This window comes from Akebia trifoliata, chromosome 2 (assembly GCF_017979445.1).
Source record: "Akebia trifoliata isolate Shusen 1 chromosome 2, ASM1797944v1, whole genome shotgun sequence".
Taxonomy (NCBI): Eukaryota; Viridiplantae; Streptophyta; class Magnoliopsida; order Ranunculales; family Lardizabalaceae; genus Akebia; species Akebia trifoliata.
The window spans coordinates 32,996,890-33,006,200 of NC_141376.1; positions in this window are offsets into that span (position 1 = coordinate 32,996,890).

Genomic DNA, 9,311 nt, shown 5'->3' on the forward strand with positions numbered 1-9,311 from the left:
CCTTCATGGGCTTTACAATTTTGCCTTCGTAGGCTTTCAAAATTACACAACATAGGCATGGGATTGATACGCGTTTGATTTGAAAATCTTAGTATCTTACGTCTTTAGTCATGCTTCAATGCATGCGAGCTCATGAGTAGTTTTTGAAAACCCATTCGACATATCTTGATGAACATCAAAGTGTCCACATCTTAAGTTGGTGAGTGGGGTGTTTGTTTTCCACTAACCAAAATAACGATCTCGAGGCTTGAGCGTATCGGTATCCGGGGCTAATTTTGAACAAGGGAAGGAGGTGGTTGTGTAATAAGTTGTCAAGTGTGTGTGTACATGCATTTTGAAAAGTGTATCAATTCTCACATATTTCATCAAAAGAAAAAAAAAAAACAAGAATGAGTAACTAACTATTACAAACATTCTCCTACAAAAAAATAGAAAAATAAATCATGAAACTGACAAGTGCATTAGTAGATAAAAAAACACACAAAAATATATATATATATATATATATTATATATATATATATATATTAAAATGGCCAAGTCGAACAAATGATTGGGTCTTCTAGTTTCTCCAATGGAGTCGTCAGTTGTAGCTATGCAATTTTTGAGTTCGAATATCGACACTACGTGAATTTGGAGTCGTCACCGTTCATCTTTAGAAAATGGCATGCATGGGTACTTGAAAGATAATTTTGAAAATCAATTTTGTAGTGACTATTATATGGATTTGGAACTAATCTATCTAAGATTTAGCTAAACAGTCCATTTAGAAAACAGGAAAGGTATTAGGCACCTTACTTTATCAACTTTAAGTAGTAACATTATAATTAATTATTTTTAAAAAATAAAAGAAAATAAGAGATCAATGAAATTTGGTTTTGTACCCTCGAGTGAGAGGGATCTTAATTTTGACCTAGATCATGAGGGCTTCATTATTTAAGAAGGAGTCCTATTACTGTCAATGACTTTGAAAACACACAATTTGAAAATATGTGAGCTTGGTGGTTATGAGTCATTTTTCATATAGAAAGGGTTATAATGCCTTTAGCCTTGAATTCTTTTTTTTTTTTTTTTTTTTTTGAGTGTGTGCAAATTGTGTAGGGTGCTTTTTAAAAGATTTTTTTAAAAAAATGGATTTCAATCCCTACCCTTTCGATCAAGCCAAAGCCCAAGCTATCGATATAAGGAAAGGTGTCCAATATATCTTAGAAATGATCTAAACCAAAAAATAAAGGAGAGAGATGAGAGATAAATGAGGGAGGATGGAAGGAGAGAATGGGGATTAGTATTTTTTTTTTTATCTTCACCCCACATTTTTCTTGTCTTTCTTCTTTGTCTTTAAAAGAGGTATTTTGATATTGACTTTAATGTAGAGAAAACGAAGGTGAGATGTTTGTAATGTAGAGATTTGAGATGGATGAATTTTAAGTTAAGAGTTTTTTGAGATTGAGAGTGTGACTTGAGAGATTTTTTAGAGGGACTGAGAGAGATTAAAGGGTTTGAAGTTTGAAAGAGGAGGTTCAAACATGAGGGATTTTGTGAGAAATGAATGGATTTTTATAGTTTTTTGAAGTTACTTTTTAGGGTAAAAAATGTCAAAAGTAGGAAAATGTGGACAATGGACATGAGGTTTGTAAGTGAAGTATAGGGAACGAGATTAGTGGAAGGCAAGCTTAGTAAAAGAGTTAAAATGCGTTGTTTTTTTATATATACCCATGGATAAGTTCAAAATGGATTGGTCAGACAACCCATACTTGGATTGAGTGGGAGTTAAGGTAGGGGTGTAGGTGTTGGATTAAAAGTGTGGTCAATGTAAGGAGGTAGGTGATGGATTTTTGGGAGGTGGATTGTGGTGGTGACATGTGGCAAAAATGGAAATATGTGTTTGCTTTGGTGGGTTAAGTGAGTTGATTAAGGGGGATGGGGTATGGCGAAGCATGGAAATGGCTTGTGAAGTGATTTTTAGAGGAAATGATGGTGTTAGGTGTTGGCATATGACATGGTGTAGGGATGGTGGTGGTGATGATACGATTGACCTTTTAAGAAGTTGATTGTGGTGGTGATATGTGGCAAGTGATTAGGGGAGGCTTTGACCTTGGTCAATGGGCTTTGAAACTCAAAACAATTGTGGATTTGAGCATTGGACTTTGATTTTGATGATTTTAACTAAGGTGGTGGATTTTAGAAATTGAATTTGGAAGTGGGTTAGAATTGGTTATAGTGGTTCTTATGATGGAACCTTAGGTCAATTGAGGCCCTACGAATCCTTTATGTGGAATGAAAAATAACTTTTTGAGGACTTGGGCCCTTATGCCTCCTTAATTTTAAAATACATTTTTTTTTTGCTTTTTGCATGGGCCTGAAAGCGCCTTCGATCCGCGGGGTGCGCGGATCCGCTTTTGACCCTTGAGGTTTGGGAGTCGCCACCTAGTTATTGTGGTCTAGGAACCAAACTGACTCTAACATGGATAAAAAGAACTAATCTACCACAAAAAATCTAAATTCGGAGATCATGTTACGGGGTTGGAAGGTGTTAGGCACCAACCCCGCCCGGCCAAAGCCGGTCTCTACTAACTTCCCAAATATATCACATTGCTAAAAACCTAGATAAAAATAAAAAAATTACATACCTTTCCGATAGCAAGGATTTTGTTCCCTCAGATCTGACAAAAAGAACTCCTTGTACTGTACTCCCTTGCTTCGTTCTGTCTCCGGATTTGACTTCGGATCTCCTAGATCCAGGTATCTCCTTGTTTTTGGATCTGAACTCTCCAAGTTTATTGTGGATTTGGGGGTGTTTTTGGAGGGATTTTAGGTGTTTTCTAGACTAAAATTGAAGGAGGGATGTTAAGTAAGAAGTTGGGGCTCCAAAACTAGGGTTTATGGGGGGCTAGGGGAGCTTCTAGACCTACTTCTCTTAGGGTTTATGATTTGATACGAAAATAGGGTGTGAGCACCTCTATTTATAGATTTTTTTTAGGATTGATTTGGATAGAATTAATATTCAATTAGAGTTCTTTTAATTAGAGTTGTGTTTTAGTTAAAATTGTTTTAGGTAGAATTGTGTTTTAATTAGAATTGTTTTAGGTAGAATTGTTTTTAAGTTATAACTCTATTAGATAGAGTTATTATTTAATTAGAACTCTATTATGACTTTTGGTCTTATTTGATTGACTTTTAATGTTTTGACTTTAGTCTTAATTGATTGACTTTTAATATCTTGACTTCAGTCTTGCTTAATTGACTTTAATTTTGACTTCAGTCTCACTTGATTGACTTTAATACCTTAGTCTTGCTTGATTTACTTTTAATTTTTGGAGAACCCCCCTCTATTATATTTTTAATTCTTTGGACCCCCAAATGGAGGGGTCCTTAAAGAAATATCCCACGAACCCTCAACAATTTTACCCGAAAGTCCGATTGATCGATTTTTTAGGTTCAAATTTTTAAATTAATTTCATCAATGTTTCACTTTAATTATTTAATATTTTATTTATTAATTTCAAATTTTTTAATTACGAAAATTGTGAAATTACCGTTTTGCCCCCGGAGAGGACTTTTCACGTTTCAAGTCGGTTTTTAATGTTCTATGATGTTTTAGAATCGGTTTTTCATAAAGAATTCAATGAGAATGTTGGTTTGTGTCATTTATGAAAATTTTTATGTGAAATGATTGTGAACTTTATGAGGGGCATTTTCGTAATTTTGTCAAATTCTGTTAAAATTGGTGAAATGCTTTATTTGGTTCCGATTTGTTATTTTATGTGTTCGAGAGAGTTTTCCTAAGCGTAACGTAGGCTCTAGGATTGTTTTGAGGTTAGGGGTATTTTGGTAATTTGGTAATTTTTTAGTGATTTTTATCGTGAAATTTCTTTTTGGTCTGTAAGATGATGATTTCTATGTTTCTGGGGTCGTATTTTCCTAGCTTAGCGTGGTTTCTAAAGTTTTGTCAATTCGAGATACCTCATCCGGATTTCTAAAACACATTTGGTAACAAAATAAAGCAATGGAATACACATCCATCATTGGGAATCATTGCAATCGGATTGACGAGTTGATTAATCAGGCGAGTGCAAAAATGGGGTCTCTACAGATGCCCCTCTTTGGCAGAGGGTTGAAACAAATTAGATAGCAAATCTATTTTGGTAGATAGTGCGATATCTGAATGCCAAAGCTAGTGACAGTTCATTTTGCAGCCTGATTTAGCAATTCGTCGGGGTGTTCGGATCCTTGAGGGTAAAGCTCTCCCCGAATTAAAAGATTGTCAGGTCCTTGAGCGAGAGCTCTCACTGACAGTGTCAGATCCTTGAATTTTAGAGAATTCTCCCTGACTAAAAAGTGCAAGTGTGTGCACTGTGTGAAATTGAGTAAAATCTGAGTAAAACAAAACTCGAGAAAATTTGAATGATATTTGAGACAAATCTGAGCAAAAGTTGGGAGAAAGTTAAATGTCCTACTCTACCTACTCTAGGTGAAAGAGTAATAAATTTATATTTTTTTGAGAGTCTTATTCTACCTACTCAGAGTGAAAGAGTAATGCACTAAATTTTTTTTGGGAAGTTCTACTCTACCTACCTGGAGTGAAAGAGTAATGAACTATTTTATTTTATTTTTTTTTTTTTTTGGAAATTCTACTCTACCTACTCGGAGTGAAAGAGTAATGAACTAAGCTTTTTAGAAGTCCTACTCTACTTGCCCAGGGTGAAAGAGTAATTAACTAATTTTTTTGGGAAGTTCTACTCTACCTACTCGGAGTGAAAGAGTAATGAACTAATTTTTTAGGAGTCCTACTCTACCTGCCCAGGTGAAAGAGTAATAGACTAATTTTTTTTTGGAAGTTCTACTCTACCTACTCGGAGTGAAAGAGTAATGAACCAAGATTTTTGAGAGTCCTACTCTACCTGCCCAGGGTGAAAGAGTAATTAACTAATTTTTTTGGAAGTTCTACTCTACCTACTCGGAGTGAAAGAGTAATGAACTAATTGTTTTGAGAATCCTACTCTACCTGCCTAGGGTGAAAGAGTAATGAATTAATTATTTTGGGAAGTTCTACTCTACCTACTCGGAGTGAAAGAGTAATGAACTAATTATTTTGGGAGTCCTACTCTACCTGCCCAGGGTGAAAGAGTAATGAACTAATTTTTTTTTTGGAAATTCTACTCTACCTACTCGGAGTGAAAGAGTAATGAACTAATTTTTTTTTTGGAAGTTCTACTCTACCTACTTGAAGTGAAAGAGTAATGAACTAATTTTTTCTGGGAAGTTCTACTCTACCTACTCGGAGTGAAAGAGTATTGAACTAATTTTTTTCTTTTTTAGGAAGTTCTATTCTACCTGCCCAGGGTGCAAGAATAATGAACTAAGCTTTGAGGGAACAAACGGGGGATTAACCTCGCATTTGACTTTTTTTTTTTTTAATAAAAAGTTGGATTTTATGAAGGTCTGGTAAATATTTTAACTCTCTTTGAATCTGAGGAGTTTTCAAAATTGCTATCAAGAGGGTAACCTTTAATGTAAAGTTAACCTTATCCTTTGGGGTTGAAATTGACCAGGCATCAGAACAAAAATGCCCCTAGTTTGACAAGGAACATTGCACTAGGGATAATTGAATATAATTTGAAAATAAATGCCCCTAGTGTAAGGGGGGAAACTGTACTCTTTAGAAAAAGGAAGTGCCCTTGTTATGAAAGTTTGAAATCCTTGATTACCGCAAGCGCAATAAAGGTTTAACTTTTAATTTTGACTTTTTATATTGAAGATTTTGAGTCAGGCTCAAAGACATTGGAACAAAATATTTCTTTCTGAAATTCATCATAGAATTTGTTCTTTCTCCCCGTCGGTTCGCTTAGGGACATGAAACCCTTCAGATCAATCATAGACGAGATACTTGTATCCACTGAGTCTATATTTGGTTCAAACTGGGTGAAACTTGATCATTCGGACTTCTGATATTTCGGCTCGAGCTACCTTTTCAGCTTCTCAACTCAACGGAGATTTTCTTTTATTTTTTGATAGCTCTAAGTTTTGCCTAGATTGCCTATCCAGGTTTTCAATCTAGCGAGCATGCTCTAGCCTTTGCCTAGATCGCCCTTTTAGGTTTTCGATCTAGCGAGCTTACAATTTTTTCTTTTTTCCTTGCTTTGATTGTTGCCAAGGTCATCCTTTCAGATCTTCAACCTTGCGAGCTTACCTTAATTTTTGCCTAAGCCGCCCTTTTTGGGTTTTCAACTTAGCAGATTTTTTTCTTCTTCTTCCCTTCTGAACTTCTGGAGTTGCTGTCTGATCATGCTTTGCTATCTTCCTTGACTTCTCGCACGGTACTTAGGAGGACTTTCATGGGTAAGCTTAGGACTAGGTATAAAAAGAAAGGGATTTTGAGGCTCAAAAACCCAAATGCCCCTTGTGTGACATTTCCTTTTAAATTATTTTCTTTTTCCTTGAATTTTCTTCCCCACTTTGACAATTTTTTCTTTTGAATTTTTTTTTTAGATTTTTTCTTTGTCGGGAATCTATTTTTATTTTTTTTGATATGGTCGGGCCTGAAGTAACTTCTCAGGTTGCCTACGTACCCCAGAATTTTGGGATCAGACCAAAATGTAGTTCGAATATTTTTCCCTCCCTTAGGTTAGGTGATCGGGCTAAGAAAGAAGAAGGCATAATTTTTTTCTTTTTGAAAAGACTGCGAAAGAGTTGAGAAAGGATATATTGAACTGGGTAATAAGAGAATTGATTCGGCCAAAGATGGCCTCCTTAAATGTAGTACCGTTTGATTTGGTCAAGGTTGGTTGATTCTGGTAATTCGATTCCATCATGATCTTGAAGTCTAACAGTTTTTCCGGATAATATTTCCTTGATGATTGAATATCTCCAATTGAGTTCAAACTTTCTATGATCGAGAAGAATACTCAAAAAAAATTTTGGGTAGTCTGATGCTTAGATCTTTGACTTATAAGTGATGAACTTTGACTTTCTTGTCAAACATGCAAGTGACTCCTCTCCATTGACAGACCCAATCTGTTTATAATAATTAACTTCTATCAAGACCTTGAGATACAGGATTTTGCCTTTTAACCGGTAAGATTGCTTCCATATCATACTAGAGTGACTCTAGTAGAAGACTGTATTGAAGTGTAATATGTCCATAATGAGAATGGTAACTTTTCTGGCCAATCCCGGTGTAATATGTGATTGACACATTTTCACGATGATTGTCTTGAGATTTTTACTGGCTGCTTCAACTATTCCATCGATTTTAAAATTACAGCACTGATACATTTTATAATCCCTCCTCTGACTATGTTAGTCAATTCTGGTTTGTATATGTGGTGTTCTCATAAGATGGGTATATATTTCATGTTGAACAACACTCCAAATTTAACTGACATATCCTCATAGGACCATGTAAGCAAGTCTTTTGAATTTTCTGAATAAATTCATCATCTTTTTGTGATCCTCTGGGGATAAATTAGTTCCAATATGAATTTCTTGGGAATTATTTTTGTTCCGAGGTCAATGACCTTTAGTTCCTCGAGCAAGACATTTATCTTCTCATTCAAGAGGAGGTTCCTTATTAGAGGAATTTCTTTTTGAAGCCAGTTATTAGTTAACTCGTTAATGCGCTCAAGGTATTCAAAAATTTTCTTTATTTAATTAAATTTAGATGGGGCAACTGACACCATTGCAAACTCGACGAACTAACTTGACTTAATAGGAAAAAATAGACTCAATCTAAGGAAGACATGACCTTGTTGGAAAAAAGGCCTCGATTTAATACAAATGACTCATGAAAACTCAATACAAGTACCCACATGAGTTTGATTAGGACTGAGGACTGAGATATTGCTTACAACAGCTAGGATTGAAGTACTATGATCTTTAAAGAGGAACTGGACGATGTTGAGAAATTTTGAAGTCATTTCTGACTGTTGACTTGATATTGATGTTTACTTTAACTGACCGGATTTACAACCCTAGCTAGACGATGGACGATTGAGCTTAGATACAATGATAACCCTTAACCCTCTTTGAAGGTGAATTTAACCAATTTCAGTGTCACCCCCTTGATAACATTTTAAATGAACCCTGAGATTTTATTGAATATATCATTTGTAAATCATTTTTCCTTCATTCTCTTTTCTTCTAGAAAACATTTTTTTTTTGAAAAATCTTGTTCTTATGGAAAACACTTTTTCTGAAAAATATATATATATTTTTTAGAGAACATTTCTTCTAGAAAATACTTTCCTTTTGTAAACCATTTCTCTTCTTTAAAAATGGGTTGAAACCCGAATTTAGAAAAGAATTTGATTTCCATTTTAATCTAAATGGCCCGACCCATCATGATTATTGGATCGAGATGGACTGGGTCATTATAAATTATTGCAAAAAATGGATTCTTTATTGGGTCGGTGCACCCATTTTAATTTTCAAAAAGAAAATTTTTTATCCTTGAGGACAACCATACATTCTTGATCTCATCATTCACATCACTCACATACATTCATCAATCACATGCATTCATTCAATAAACAACTCGGGAACACCCACGATAAGTTCGAGTCGTGACCTACTGGGAAGGTTTCTAGACTCTAAGCTTACTACGTGCAATGCATTTTTATCTGGCCACCCTTGCCCAAGCACACCTATATACCTTTCGATACGTGGTGACTTGGTTTGATATACCGTACAGGTGATAATCTAAAACCTCAATTCACTTCTCTGAAGCCAAAAACAGCCAGTTTGATCTCCAGTTGAGAGGTGGCGCACAATGCTGAGCAAGGGCCCACTTAAATACCTCTCGTCTAGAATAGACGTAGTCTATCCCCCTCGTACAGTAGGGTACAGCGGGGCAAGATCTTGCTTAGGCACCGGTTTTGACCAAGAAGTGCAATTGATATACTTAGACTATCTTTTATACCTACGGGTACGAGTCAAGAGTTGTAGCTTTCATAAATGGTTTGGCATCCCACGAGGGGACCGACCACGTACTAGTACTACGTTGGCAATCGGGACATGTGACTGTGTGGCTTACAATAGGTCAAAGGCTCAGGTCGCTCCAGCCTAGGTGCATCAACATACTTCTCAGAATCACCAGATCAGATGGTATTGATGCCCCCAGTTTGATATACCCTAAGGTACGTGACTGGAGTTGTGGGTTTCATGAATGACGTCGCATCTCCGAAGAGACCGGGCCACGCACTAGTGTCACGTTGGCTAAATGGGACGTGTAAGTGAGTAAAACAGTAAACGTGCATGTGGTGTGTGCAAAACAAGGTGGGTGTGCCCGGGACCTTTTCCAAACAAGTGGGCCCA